A 14,341-nucleotide genomic window follows, 5' to 3' on the forward strand; every position below is an offset into this window, starting at 1 on the left:
TCTGACCTCAGCTGGGCTGAGTTGTGCAGGTCATTACAAAACAGATCAAATAAATTTTGTATCTTGCTAAATAAGTGTATTTTACATGAAAAAATTTATCTGATCATTATTTATAAAAAATAGAATATTGTGGATTGATATTATATTAAGTTAAATATTATATACTAGCACATCTCTTGTTAAAAAATGTCAGATCAATTAGAAATGTATTTATATTTTAATGAAAGGTGATAATAAAGTTTCTGTTATTTTAATAAAATATGTTAGTTAAGTATATATTTTCACTATATACAAATTTTTTGGAAGATATTTGTAAATCTATCCATTTCATAATTGTTATATATATATGATAATGTTTCAAAAAAATATTCACAATAGACAATCTTTTAAATACATTTTCATTTAAACATTCAATTTTGTAATATATGATGAATTTAATCTTTAGGTGAAGATTTAAAATAATTATTTTGAGGTTACTGCCCTACAATTCACATAACAAGAAATTTTTGGATCATTAATTTATACAATTTCTTAAATAAATATGTAATTTTAAATTTTTATTATTGTGCATGTATTGTAATTTTTTTGTGATACTTAAATTAATATAGGCCATTTTATAACAAATTGATATAAAAAGACATATTTTTAACTGACCCCTTTTAATATTGTTAAAAATTTCTGGAATTATTTGTAAATAAAATGAGGATGCCATCTATTACAGCTTACTAGCACACCTGATTCCTGAAATATTAGGCTCATAGGTGCAAAATAGAGCCAAACTATTTATATTAAAAAAATATATAATATATAATATTGTAGGTAAAAAAAATTAAGGCCATTTCCAGATAACATTTTTTCAAAGCGGTTTTTGGGTAATGCTACCAGCTTTCCAAAAAAAAAGCTAACTTGTCGAATTAATTTTTTTTATATAATATGATATTGAAAAATAACAACCCAGAGCTACATTTCAAGCCATTTAATCATTATTAAAATCATACCAGTTTTTTTATATTTATGATAAAAAAGTAGGGATCTGGATTGTTTTTTTTATATAGAAAAAATTAATTAAACAAGTTAGTATCCTTTGTTTGGAAATTAAAAAAAAATGCTGCATACATTACCCCAAAACTGCTTTGAAAAAACGTTGTGTGGAAATGACCTAATAGTATACACAAATTGAACTTTTCAATGCAGCGTTTCAAAACGCAAATAAAAAAACTTAAATATAGCTATGTTTAAATTGAAGTGTTAACTTTTATTTTTTTAATATGAAACGTTTAAATTCTAAACAAAAAAAGGCTTGCCCTATATTTAATTAGAAAATCTTTTTGTAATATCATAATTCCATAAGCTAACAATATTATTGTATGATTTAATATAATTATTTTACTTTTTAGAAGATGTTCTACCCATCCTATCACTTCAAAATTTAAAAGCCAATGCAAAATGTTTCCTATAAACGAATGCATTTGATTGGCAATGGCATAGCCAGGATTTATCCATAGAGGGGTTTAAAATTTTTTTTTGGGATTTCACCCCCAAACTCCCTTTCCTTTGGCCATCGGCCAGATCCCTAAAAAATATCATATAATATTAATTTTTCAGTAGTAATCTTTACATCATCTTTGTTGAAGTAGAAATATAATTCTAAAATTTACCAATTTTTGTGCTTTATTAGTGTCTAACCACTTAGTCAGTCATCATAAATAAAAAAATATTAATAACAAAATTTTGGCCAAATTTATGATTAATACTCAATTGAAAGCATTATTCTGAAAATTTTGTCAATGTTTAGTGCTCAATTGTAATTTAATTAAATCTATTCAGTGTAGAAAAAAAAATCGCCATCTCCCTCCCTTAAACCTTCTATTATTTTTGATCACTTAATATTTGCTATTCTATGTTAAAATATTATTTTAATTAAATTTTTGCATATAAGAAAATTTTATTAGATATTTTGTTTATTATTAAAATACTTTAGTATAAATAACACCCCTTTATTTAACTATGTATTTATTTTAATGATAATATGCAAAAATAATTTTAAAATGTATAAATTTTATACAGATTTTTATATTTAAAATTTATTGTAAACAAATTAATTTTAATAAATAAATATAATTACAACAAAATATAAGTAAATCTTAAAAAAATAGAATTTAGCAATTAAAATTAATACAAATAATTATATTATCAATATATAAATAACTCTTATTGCAAATGCATTTTATTAAATATAGTATAATATAAAAAATATATAAATATTATGACTAAGAATTTATTGTAATTAAGTTTTGCATATAAATATTTTATAACTAAGAATTCATTATAACTAAGAATTCATTATAATAAGTTTTGCATATAAAAATTTTATGACTAAGAACATATTATAATCATATTGCAATTTTATGATTTGAATTTAAAGAGAGATCTACTTTTCTCTGAAATTTAGCTAATTATCTAGAATTAAATTTTTATCTAGAATAATCTTATAAATATTCAATAGGGCTAATCCATTTAGACGGTTTTCACCAGTGCCATTTCTTAAATAAGCTTTTAACCTTTTCGAAGTTGAAAATGACCTTGGATTAGTGCAAGTACAAATCCGTAAAGTAGCTAAAATAAAAAAACAATGTTTAGATATTAGGCAGGAAATGTAAAATGCAATTAGATATGGAAAAGGCCTGCAAAGCATAGAGTACTCTATTCTGTCAAGATTTTTATACCAAAATTCGACATCACAAAGTAACTTATACGATCCTGATAGACATCAGAGTAAAACTCTGAGATTTTTTTCAGACACAACCGACAGAAGAAAATAAAAGCTTGCTGTTTATCTTATCTTAAACGATTTTTGTTTTACTTAAAAATTATAAAGAATAAATTATTTTTAAAACTATCTAATTTGTTTAACAATATAAATTATATTATTAAATTTATGAAACACTGCTTTGAAACGTTCAATTTGTGCGCACTATAAAGGTTTATCAATAATAAAAAAATTTGCGCCAATTTGGGTCTTTAACTTTCGGTTCCTATATTGCTTTACCTGTGTTTTTAAGCAATAAAGGTAATTTGTTTTCGAATTTTTTTCCCCTTTTATATAGATGCCTTTTATAAATATATACGATGTCACTCTTCCGAAATATATTTACCAAAAATTGAAAAAAATAGATGGAGCTATACGAAATCGGATTATGATTGGAGAAATATTATTCTTTAGGAAAATGAAAATATTGATACGTTTATAAGAAATATGATATTTTCCAGTTCTGCCCCCCCCCTCCCCACCATCCACAAAAAATTTTGCATTTTTTTAGATCTCTACTTTGCTACCATAACAAATGATTTATTAGTTCGATAAAATTGTATAAAACTGCATTAAAAAGGAATATTTTATTAGGCATATTATTTTACAAAATAAACATTTCATATCGAGCGATCTCTCTCTGTATAATATTCTTAACTTGCCCGTTCAGGTTAATTTTAAAAATTACAACCCTTCTGCATGCTTATTATTTTAACTCGTCCGTCTACCAATAACATTCTTTTTTTAATGGAAAACCATTTATTCTAGGTGCAGATCAATTAAAATTTTATTCTATATTAAAAATGGAAAATTAATGCGGATGAGTTTTTTGCCAAAGATTACATATAAGAATATATTGCCAAAAATAATTTGTAATCCAGAATCACCAAATGCCTTTTTTTTGTGATTGTGCTCAATGCCATTAAAGGTCATGATAATTGAAATATTATATTCAAGTGATGTCGAATATATTGCCTACAAAATTGGTAACTACAGATCTTACAAATCTTGTATCTGTCACTTCATCCTATTCAATCTATAACAACAGCAAGCAATATATCAAAATTAATTTAAATGAAGGATAATATATCCTTCAGGCAGATTTTGCTGGTCATAATAATATCTAAATCTCTCATTCATAATACAATTGCCGTTTATTTATTCTAAAAATATTTAGTACGATGCTTGACAGAAATTTTAATGCCGACCAAAAAAATTCTTCTACTTTTCAGATGGAGCAGCATCACAATATAAGAATCGCAAAAATTTAATTAATCTTTGCCACCATGAAAATGATCTGAATAAAAGCTGAGTGTCATTTCTGGACCACATCTCATGGCATGTGACGGGATCGGAGATACAGTCAAACGATTAGTGTCTGGGCTAGTTTGCAAGACCTGCTTCAGAACAAATAATTTGTCCTAAAGAGTTTTTTGTCTATTCTAGGGAAAATATGAAAGGTATATAAGATTTCTAATTTATTAATATATGTTCTAATTTTTTAAAAGAGCAAATAATTTAAAAAGAGAAATTTAATAAAGCGTGTACAATACTAGGAACGCAAAATTTTATATTTTTCAATTCTTAGGATAAAATTGAAGGTAAATTTTATTCAAAATCAACAGAATCGCAAAAAATAACATTTCACTCGAATATTAATGCGAATTTACTATATGAAAAAATAAATGGATATATAACAGGTATCTATGACAATCAATATTGGATGGCCTTTTTTTAGAAAAAAAATTGAAAAATAGGGTAAGTTTTTTGCATCCTCAAGGACTCTCAAATTCTTATACATATACCTTCTTGATTGACAATTTGTGGATAGATAAATCTCAAATTTTAGATGTGGTCAGTCCTCCAACTGCTACCGGACGAACATATGCTTTACATAAGGATGCGACATTTAAAACTATTCATCTTTTTAATTTATTTGCTTAATATATATAATTTTATCTGACTAAATTTTGTTTCCAATATATTTTAAATTATGGAATGAATTTGATTATCCATGTATATTTCTATATTATAAATAAAAATGAAGAATAAAAAAATTATACGAAAGATATTTATTATTGGAAATTTATTACATTATTAAGTGTCTAATGGACATTTGTCAACACTGCCCCTCAGTTTAATTAGTATATTTAATAGAAATTCTAAATTTTTTAGTATAAAAAGAGAAAATATAGGTAAGTTAGCAACAAAATTTTAACCATAATCCGTCATTTCATAAAGCGCCATTATTTTTTTTCCCATTTTTGGTAAAATAAAATGTATATTATGGAAGAGTAGATAGCGTCGTCAAGGTTTTGACATTATATATTATAAAATGTATTTAAAGCAAAAAAAATTTCGAAAACAAACTCCCCTTTTCCTTAAAAATACAGGTAAATATAGGTGAGAAGGATGTTAAAGACTCAAATTAGCGCCAATTTTTATTTTTTTGAGAGCCCTTTAGAGATTTTTTTACCTAAAATGATATATTATTTTTTCTTACTACAAATAGTTTTTGAGATATAAGCATTTTAAAAATTTTACAGATTCCAAGGTAGCCCTTTTTTGCACCTATGAGCCCCGATATCTCGAGAATCAGGTGTATTAGAGAGCAAAATAAAAGACTTCTTATTTTTTTAACTATCTGAATAATTCCATAAAGGGGTCGGCCGAATCGTGATCGATTTGACATGGAATGTGCCCATATTTTATATGATTTACAAATGAAATACAATCAAACTTGTTTAATTCGGGCATAATTGGGACATAGATTTTTGCTCAACTTAGACAGTTGCCCTTTATCATACTTAGTGTTGTTAATCGACTAAATTTAGTCGACTAACACACGACTAACTAATAGTTTTAGTCGAAAAATTCGACTAAAAACTTTAGCAACTAAATTAGTCTATTAGTCGACTAAAACGACTAATTTAGTCGACTAAAACGACTAATATAGTTGACTAAAACGACTAACAGTCGACTAAAACAACTAATATAGTCGACTAAAACGACTAATTTAGTCGACTAAAAGAACTAATTAAGTCGACTAAATGAACTAATTAAGTCTAGTAAAAGAACTATTAAAGTAAATAGCTAAAAATATATATTGTAAAAATTAAAATTTCAGTGAAGATGTACCATAGAAAAGTGACAATTGTCATAATCGTTATTTGTAAACTTTTTTGAATTTTTTCAAAGCAAATAGGTAAAAATATATATTGTAAAGATGTTCAGTGAAGATGTACCATAGAAAAGTGACAATTGTCATAATCGCTATTTTTTATCTTTTTTAAAACTTTTTAAAACAGATAGGTAAAAATATATATTGTGGAGATGTTAAAATAAAATTTCAGTGAAGATGTACCATAGAAAAGTGACAATTGTCATAATCGTTATTTTTGAACTTTTTGGAATTTTTTTAAAGTAAATAGATAAGAATATATATTGTAAATATGTTAAAATAAAATTTAAGTGAAGATGTACCATAGAAAAGTGACAATTGTCATATTGTTATTTTTGAACTTTTTTGAATTTTTTCAAAGCAAATAGGTAAAAATATATATTGTAAAGATATTAAAATAAAATTTCAGTGAAGATGTACCATAGAAAAGTGACAATTGTCATAATCGTTATTTTTGAACTTTTTTGAATTTTTTTAAAACAAATAGGTAAAAATATATATTGTAAAGATGTTAAAATAAAATTTCATTGAAGATGTACCATAGAAAAGTTACAATTGTCAATTTTTAACTTTTTGGAATTTTTTTAAAGTAGATAGGTAAAAATAGATATTGTAAAGATGTTAAAATAAAATTTCAGTTAAGATGTACCATAGAAAAGTGACAATTGTCATAATCGCTATTTTTTATCTTTTTTAAATTTTTTTAAAACAAATAGGTAAAAATATATATTGTGGAGATGTTAAAATAAAATTTCAAATGAAGATGTACCATAGAAAAGTGACAATTGTCATAATCGTTATTTTTGAACTTTTTTGAATTTTTTTTAAAGTAAATAGATAAGATTATATATTGTAAAGATGTTAAAATAAAATTTCAGTGAAGATGTACCATAGAAAAGTGACAATTGTCATAATCGCTATTTTTTATCTTTTTTAAATTTTTTTAAAACAAATAGGTAAAAATATATATTGTGGAGATGTTAAAATAAAATTTCAAATGAAGATGTACCATAGAAAAGTGACAATTGTCATAATCGTTATTTTTGAACTTTTTTGAATTTTTTTAAAGTAAATAGATAAGATTATATATTGTAAAGATGTTAAAATAAAATTTCAGTGAAGATGTACCATAGAAAAGTGACAATTGTCATAATCGCTATTTTTTATCTTTTTTAAATTTTTTTAAAACGAATAGGTAAAAATATATATTGTAATGATGTTAAAATAAAATCTCAGTGAAGATGTAACATAAAAAAGTGACAATTGTAATAATCGTTATTTTTGAACTATTTTGAATTTTTTTAAAACAAATAGGTAAAAATATATATTGTAAAGATGTTAAAATAAAATTTCAGTGAAGATGTACCATAGAAAAGTGAAAATTGTCAAAATCGTTATTTTTGAACTTTTTTTTAAAGTAAATAGGTAAGAATATATTGTAAAAATGTTAAAATAAAATTTCAGTGAAGATGTACCATAGAAAATGACAATTGTCATAATCGTTATTTTTAACTTTTTTGAATTTTTTTAAAGTAAATAGATAAAAATATATATTGTAAAAATGTTAAAATAAAATTTCAATGAAGATGTGCCATAGAAAGGTGACAATTATCATAATCGTTATTTTTGAACTTTTTTGAATTTTTTTATATAAATAGGTAAAAATATATATTGTAAAGATGTTAAAATAAAATTTCCGTGAATATGTACCATAGAAAGGTGACAATTGTCATAATCGTTATTTTTGAACTTTTTTGAATTTTTTCAAAGCAAATAGGTAAAAATATATATTGTAAAGATGTTAAAATAAAATTTCAGTGAAGATGTACCATAGAAAAGTGACAATTGTCATAACCGTTATTTCTGAACCTTTTTGAATTTTTTTAAAGTAAATAGGTAAGAATAAATATTGTAAAAATGTTAGAATAAAATATCAGTGAAGATGTACCATAGGTGACAATTGTCATAATCGTTATTTTTGAATTTTTTCAAAGCAAATAGGTAAAAATATATATTGTAAAGATGTTAAAATAAAATTTCAGTGAAGATGTACCATAGAAAAGTGACAATTGTCATAATCGTTATTTGTGAACTTTTTAGAATTTTTTTAAAACAAATAGGTAAAAATAAATATTGTAAAGATGTTAAAATAAAATTTCAGTGAAGATGTACCATAGAAAAGTGACAATTGTCATAATCGCTATTTTTTATCTTTTTTAAATTTTTTTAAAACAAATAGGTAAAAAATATATATTGTAGAGATGTTAAAATAAAATTTCAATGAAGATGTACCATAGAAAAGTGACAATTGTCATAATCGTTATTTTTGTACTTTTTTGAATTTTTAAGTTAAATAGATAAGATTATATATTGTAAAGATGTTAAAATAAAATTTCAGTGAAGATGTACCATAGAAAAGTGACAATTGTCATAATTGTTTTTTTTGAATTTTTTCAAAGCAAATAAGGTAAAAATATATATTGTAAAGATGTTAAAATAAAATTTCAGTGAAGATGTACCATAGAAAAGTGACAATTGTCATAATCGTTATTTTTGAACTATTTTGAATTTTTTAAAAACAAATAGGTAAAAATATATATTATAAAGATGTTAAAATAAAATTTCAGTGAAGATGTACCAAAGAAAGGTAACAATTGTCATAATTGTTTTTTTTTACTTTTTGGAATTTTTTTAAAGTAAATAGGTAAAAATATATATTGTAAAGATGTTAAAATAAAATTTCAGTGAAGATGTACCATAGAAAAGTGACAATTGTCATAATCGTTATTTTTGAACTATTTTGAATTTTTTTAAAACAAATAGGTAAAAATATATATTGTAAAGATGTTAAAATAAAATTTCAGTGAAGATGTACCATAGAAATGTGACAATTGTCAAAATCGTTATTTTTTAACTTTTTGGAAATTTTTTAAAACAAATAGGTAAAAATATAAATTGTAAAGATGTTAAAATAAAATTTCAGTGAAGATGTACGATAGAAAAGTGACAATTGTCATAATCGTTATTTTTGAACTATTTTGAATTTTTTTAAAACAAATAGGTAAAAATATATATTGTAAAGATGTTAAAATAAAATTTCAGTGAAGATGTACCATAGAAAAGTGACAATTGTCAAAATCGTTATTTTTTAACTTTTTGGAATTTTTTTAAAGTAAATAGGTAAAAATATATATTGTAAAGATGTTAAAATAAAATTTCAGTGAAGATATACGATAGAAAAGTGACAATTGTCATAACCGTTATTTGTGAACTTTTTTGATTTTTTTTAAAGTAAATAGGTAGGAATATATATTGTAAAAATGTTAGAATAAAATTTCAGTGAAGATGTACCATAGAAAGGCAACAATTGTCATAATCGTTATTTGAAATTTTTTGAATTTTTTAGTAAATAGGTAAGAATATTGTAAAAATGTTAAAATAAAATTTCAGTGAAGATGTACCATAGAAAGGTGACAATAGTCATAATCGTTATTTTTGAAATTTTTTGAATTTTTTCTAAGCAAATATGTAAATATATATATTGTAGACATGTTAAATTAAAATTTTAGTGAAGATTCCACAGAAAAGTGACAATTGCCATAATCGTTATTTTTGAATTTTTTCACAGCAAATAGGAATAAATATTTATTGTAAACATGTTAAGTTAAAATTTCAGTTAAGATGTACCATTGAAAAGTAACAATTGCCTATTTTTCAACTTTTTAGCTGAAACGAGCAGACTTTTAGCCTACGCCCCTTTATCTTATTGGGCGAGCTTGCTAAATAATATCAAAAATTACGAGCAGACCTGTTAAAAATTTTTTACTTTTAATTTTTATTTAAAATTTATCAGGTATAAACATTAAAAAATATATGCTTCATAAAATTTTAACATTTGTCCAAAGTACAAATAATTGTTGTAGATGTTATATGTGGGAAAAGCTTATGAGATTAAAAAACTTCTTAAATTTTATTTGCTTGGCAGCTCCTATGATTGGATACCTAAATCTATATTCTATAAAGGTGCCTTATAAAAAATCTTAAGATTATAATTATTTTTTTAAATTTTAATTTTTGTAAAAGTGGTAATTTTGTTCAACAAGTCCCAATAGCAGCGTGAGGCAAACCACTTCAAGAGGCTTCCTAAACCATTGGTTTTTTAGGCCATAAAATATTGAAATGCATTTTTATTTATTAATAATGATATGTATTGAATAATTTTATTGTTCAAAATATGATATTACTTATAAATTGAAGCTAATAATATATAAAATTGAAACTTAATTTTGGCTAATTTAATAAACATTTTACACACAAAAAAAATATGAATTAGATGTTAAGATTTCTAAGCATTCCCAAACCAATCATACCTGTGATGAAGTACTTAAGTGCTTGAAGTCCTTTAAAAATGGGACGACAGATGGGTTGGATGGTTTTAGACCCGGTTTTTTTGCTGATTTAATTCAGTGCTATGATAATGGTTTTATTGACCCTTTGATGAAATGATTAACTAAACTTTGCAATAATATCCTCTTATGAGAAATTCCTCTTTGTATTCGTCCAATTCTTTTTGGCGCTCGTCTTGTTTCTTTGACCAAGCCGGATCACGGCGGCAAAAGACTTTTCTAGAATGTCTCGTGTGTTACCTCCTTTCCGGCTAACGGAAATACCGCACCCCTGGAACTCCAAGAACTCGATAAGTTTAATAAATATAGATTTCTCCCTAATTCTTTACCCCGGTCCCCATTCCCTAAAGTTCTTAAATCAATTGGGTAGAAGAATTGCACTAAGGACAGGGGCCAAAAACGAGTCCTTATCTCTTAAACAAAAAATCCAATTCGAAATCCTAAAAAATGTTTCTTCGAAACCTCCCTTTTCCCTCCTAGTTCAGCACCTATAATTTGCAAAATATTTTTTTTAGCGGTTTAAATCAGGGTATTTGACCTGTAAAATATGTTCAAATTCAAATGTTTTTTTAAGTTTAATATCAATTTTTTAAATTCACTGTCATTAAATAAATAACATTTAGCTATCCGTAGCAGATTCTTGTTCTAATTCATATTCAATATTATTATTTTCTTTAATATTTTTTAATCAATTTTCCTGATGTCTTAGATCTTCAATCGATTTCTATTTTTATAAGAATATTAACCCAAATCGACCTATTTCCTTCAAAATAAGAAGTAGAACTAGGAATTATTAATTTCTTAATGTGGTGGGAAAATTTAATCTATTAACTTGAGGTCGGAATTGATTGTTTTTGGAAATTACTACTTTCCTAATTAGCTATATTAAACATGCTGTTTTTCTTTTGAAATTAATTATATCACTTAAAATATTTTGGTCATCACTATCTTGTAAAATAGCTAATTCTAGAATTATATCACATACTTCATTAAATTCATACAGATTCCCCTCTTGATATTGTTGACCCAAAAAATAAGCAAAAATTGTGATCAATTTGACCGTATTTGACCAGGTCAAATACTCCTTTGGTCAATTGATTGAATTAGACTGGTCAATTGACCGACTTGCCAACCCTGGTTTGAATATTGATATAAATATAAATTGTTTCTTGCGAAATATAGATATAGTATATAATATTCTTTTTTTTCTTTCCTTAATCATTATTTTTTTTGATTTTACAACATAACATAAATATTGTAACTTTCCTTATATTATTATTATTTATAAATATAAACCATTAATATTTTTCAAAGTAAATGGTAAATATTTTCTTAAATTAAAAATACCCCCTCTCCCCCCCCCCCCCCCGTTTTGGTAAAAAATATAATTTCAAAAAAACAAAGAATTTTATTTATCTTAATTTAAAATAAAAATACTCCCTCTTCCCCCCACTGTTTTGGTAAAAAATATAATTTAAAAAAAAACAAAGAATTTTATTTATCTTAAATTAAAATAAAAATACCCTCTCTCCCCCCCCCCCCCCCCCCCTCCCGCCTTGGTAAAAAATATAATTAAATAAAAAACAATGAATTTTATATCCCAAAAAATAAAATTATTCCCCTCATTCCCTTTAGGTGCCAACTAGGCGTTAACAAATAAGAATAAAAATAGTTTAAGTTATTTATTTTTAAAATTATTATTAAAAATATAAACAATTAAATATATTTTTAAAATTATGATCCCAAATATACCTAAAACGAATTATTTGTTATTCGATATTCGATTCGTATTTTACGATTACGAATAACACAATTATTCGATTCGAAAATTCGAATCGAATTCGAATAAGGAAAATATTTAATCGTCGAATAATTTTTTATCTATTATTCAATCGAATTATTCGAGATTATTCGACTAAAATAATTTATATATATTGGAAAATAAATATATAAATTATATATTATTATTAGGAATTATTTCAATTTAATAAAATCTCCTAGTGAAATAATGAAAATTGCGCCAAATTTTGAAACTCCATTTTAATTTATCTCATAATAGACCATACGTTACAACTATATTTAATAATTTTGAGAAAATGTTTGATGTATATATGATGTATCTAAAAGTAAACCTTTAATACAATCAAATATGGATGTCATTTTTAAACAGAATGTTATGCCAATTTCTGAAATTGACACATATTTGAAAGAAGTGAGAATAACGTCAAATAAAACCCACTAGAATGGTGGAAACTACATGGAGGCCGTTTTCCCGTGTTATCTAAAATGGCGAGGGACATATTGTCGATACAGCGATCTTCAACCCCATGTGAGCGACTCTTTTCTGTTGGAGCTCATATGGTTACAAAATACAGAATGTCGTTAAAGGAGGAAACAATCCGAAAAACTTTATGTTTGAAAAATTGGCTGTTGTCAGATTTATCTTCTACATTATAGATATGAATATTATATTGATTTTTCCACATTGTATATAAATATATTATATATGTATGCTTCTATTTTGTCTCACTAATAAAATTTGTTTGTCTTTATCCTTAGTTAAATTTTACAAAATAAATTTTATAATAGATCTTTTTTAATTCATAGTAAATAAAATTTTCGAATCGAATCGAATAATCATTTTATTATTCATACGAATACGAATAATTCCCTCATTCGATTCGTGTAGGTATCCCAAATTAAATCATTGAGAATTTAATAAGTTATTTTATTAACATTGAATTTATATATTTTATTTTTATAGTGTCTTATAAAATAATTATAATTGAAGGTAATATTTCGATAACAGATATTGATGATGGTGAGAATAATTTTAATTATTGATAATATAGATATAGATTCGCCCACAAATGCACTCAACATAGAACTTGATAATATTCATGAAGGTGCTAATATTCATACAGTTACTGCTTTATTAATGGCAGGTAAAATTAGTAAAAGAAAAATAGGGAGACCTTTAAATGAAACTCCTAAATTACAAAAAGGTTCTAGGTTATTTCAGGTAATATCATAAGTTAGATGATAATATAGGGCATTGGCCAGAAGCGTCCAAAACTCGAAAAAGGTGTAAACTATGTGTTAGCATATATTCAAGGACTAAGTGCGAAAAATGTGAAATTTATTTATACTCTATAACCAGAATAGAAATTGTTTTAAAACATTTCATAATAAATACATATATATTTTTTTATACATGCAATTGGCTCAATGTCAAATTGTTTCGTGATTTTTTTTTTACCTGTAAACTATGAAAAAAAAGTCGAAATAAAATTTTACATCCTTAGTGTATATTAATGAAGATTTTTTATAAAAAAATTTTTTAGTTTTATTTTAAAAAGTCGAGCTTTAAAGGGTTAATTTAGAAATTAAATTTTTGATTAAATTATACTTCGTTGAATACAATTTTTAAAAAATGGAATTTTTAAGTTTTTTTTCAAAACTAAATTGATAGTAATAATAAAGATACTGTAAGCACTGGATTACGTAGTAATTTACAAATATAAATTAAATGGTAAATTTTTTTAAAAAAATATTTTTTCAAAGGGAAAAGGTTAACATTTTAAACGTAATTTTAATTATTTTTATATCATTGAACTGAGAATTAAATGATAATAGGTCGATTTAGGTTAATATTCTTATAAAAATAGAAATCGATTGAAGATCTAAGACATCAGGAAAATTGATTAAAAAATATTAAAGAAAATAATAATATTGAATATGAATCAGAACAAGAATCTGCTACGGATAGCTAAATGTTATTTATTTAATGACAATGAATTTAAAAAATTAATAATATAGATATTAACTTAAAAAAACATATTTGAATTTGAACATATTTTACCGGTCAAATACCCTGATTTAAACCGCTAAAAAAATATTTTGCAAATTATAGGTGCTGAACTAGGAGGGAAAAGGGAGGTTTCG

General features: G+C 24.3%; 1 protein-coding gene across 2 annotated transcripts in view; it reads left to right on the forward strand.

Moving 5' to 3' along the window:
* LOC135931060 (MOB kinase activator 2-like) overlaps nucleotides 1-14,341 on the forward strand; it is a 68,147-nt gene that overhangs the window by 330 nt on the left and 53,476 nt on the right. The window lies entirely within an intron of this gene.

The sequence above is a fragment of the Gordionus sp. m RMFG-2023 genome, chromosome 1 (genome assembly GCF_954871325.1).
Source record: "Gordionus sp. m RMFG-2023 chromosome 1, tfGorSpeb1-WG-v2, whole genome shotgun sequence".
NCBI lineage: Eukaryota > Metazoa > Nematomorpha > Gordioida > Chordodea > Parachordodidae > Gordionus > Gordionus sp. m RMFG-2023.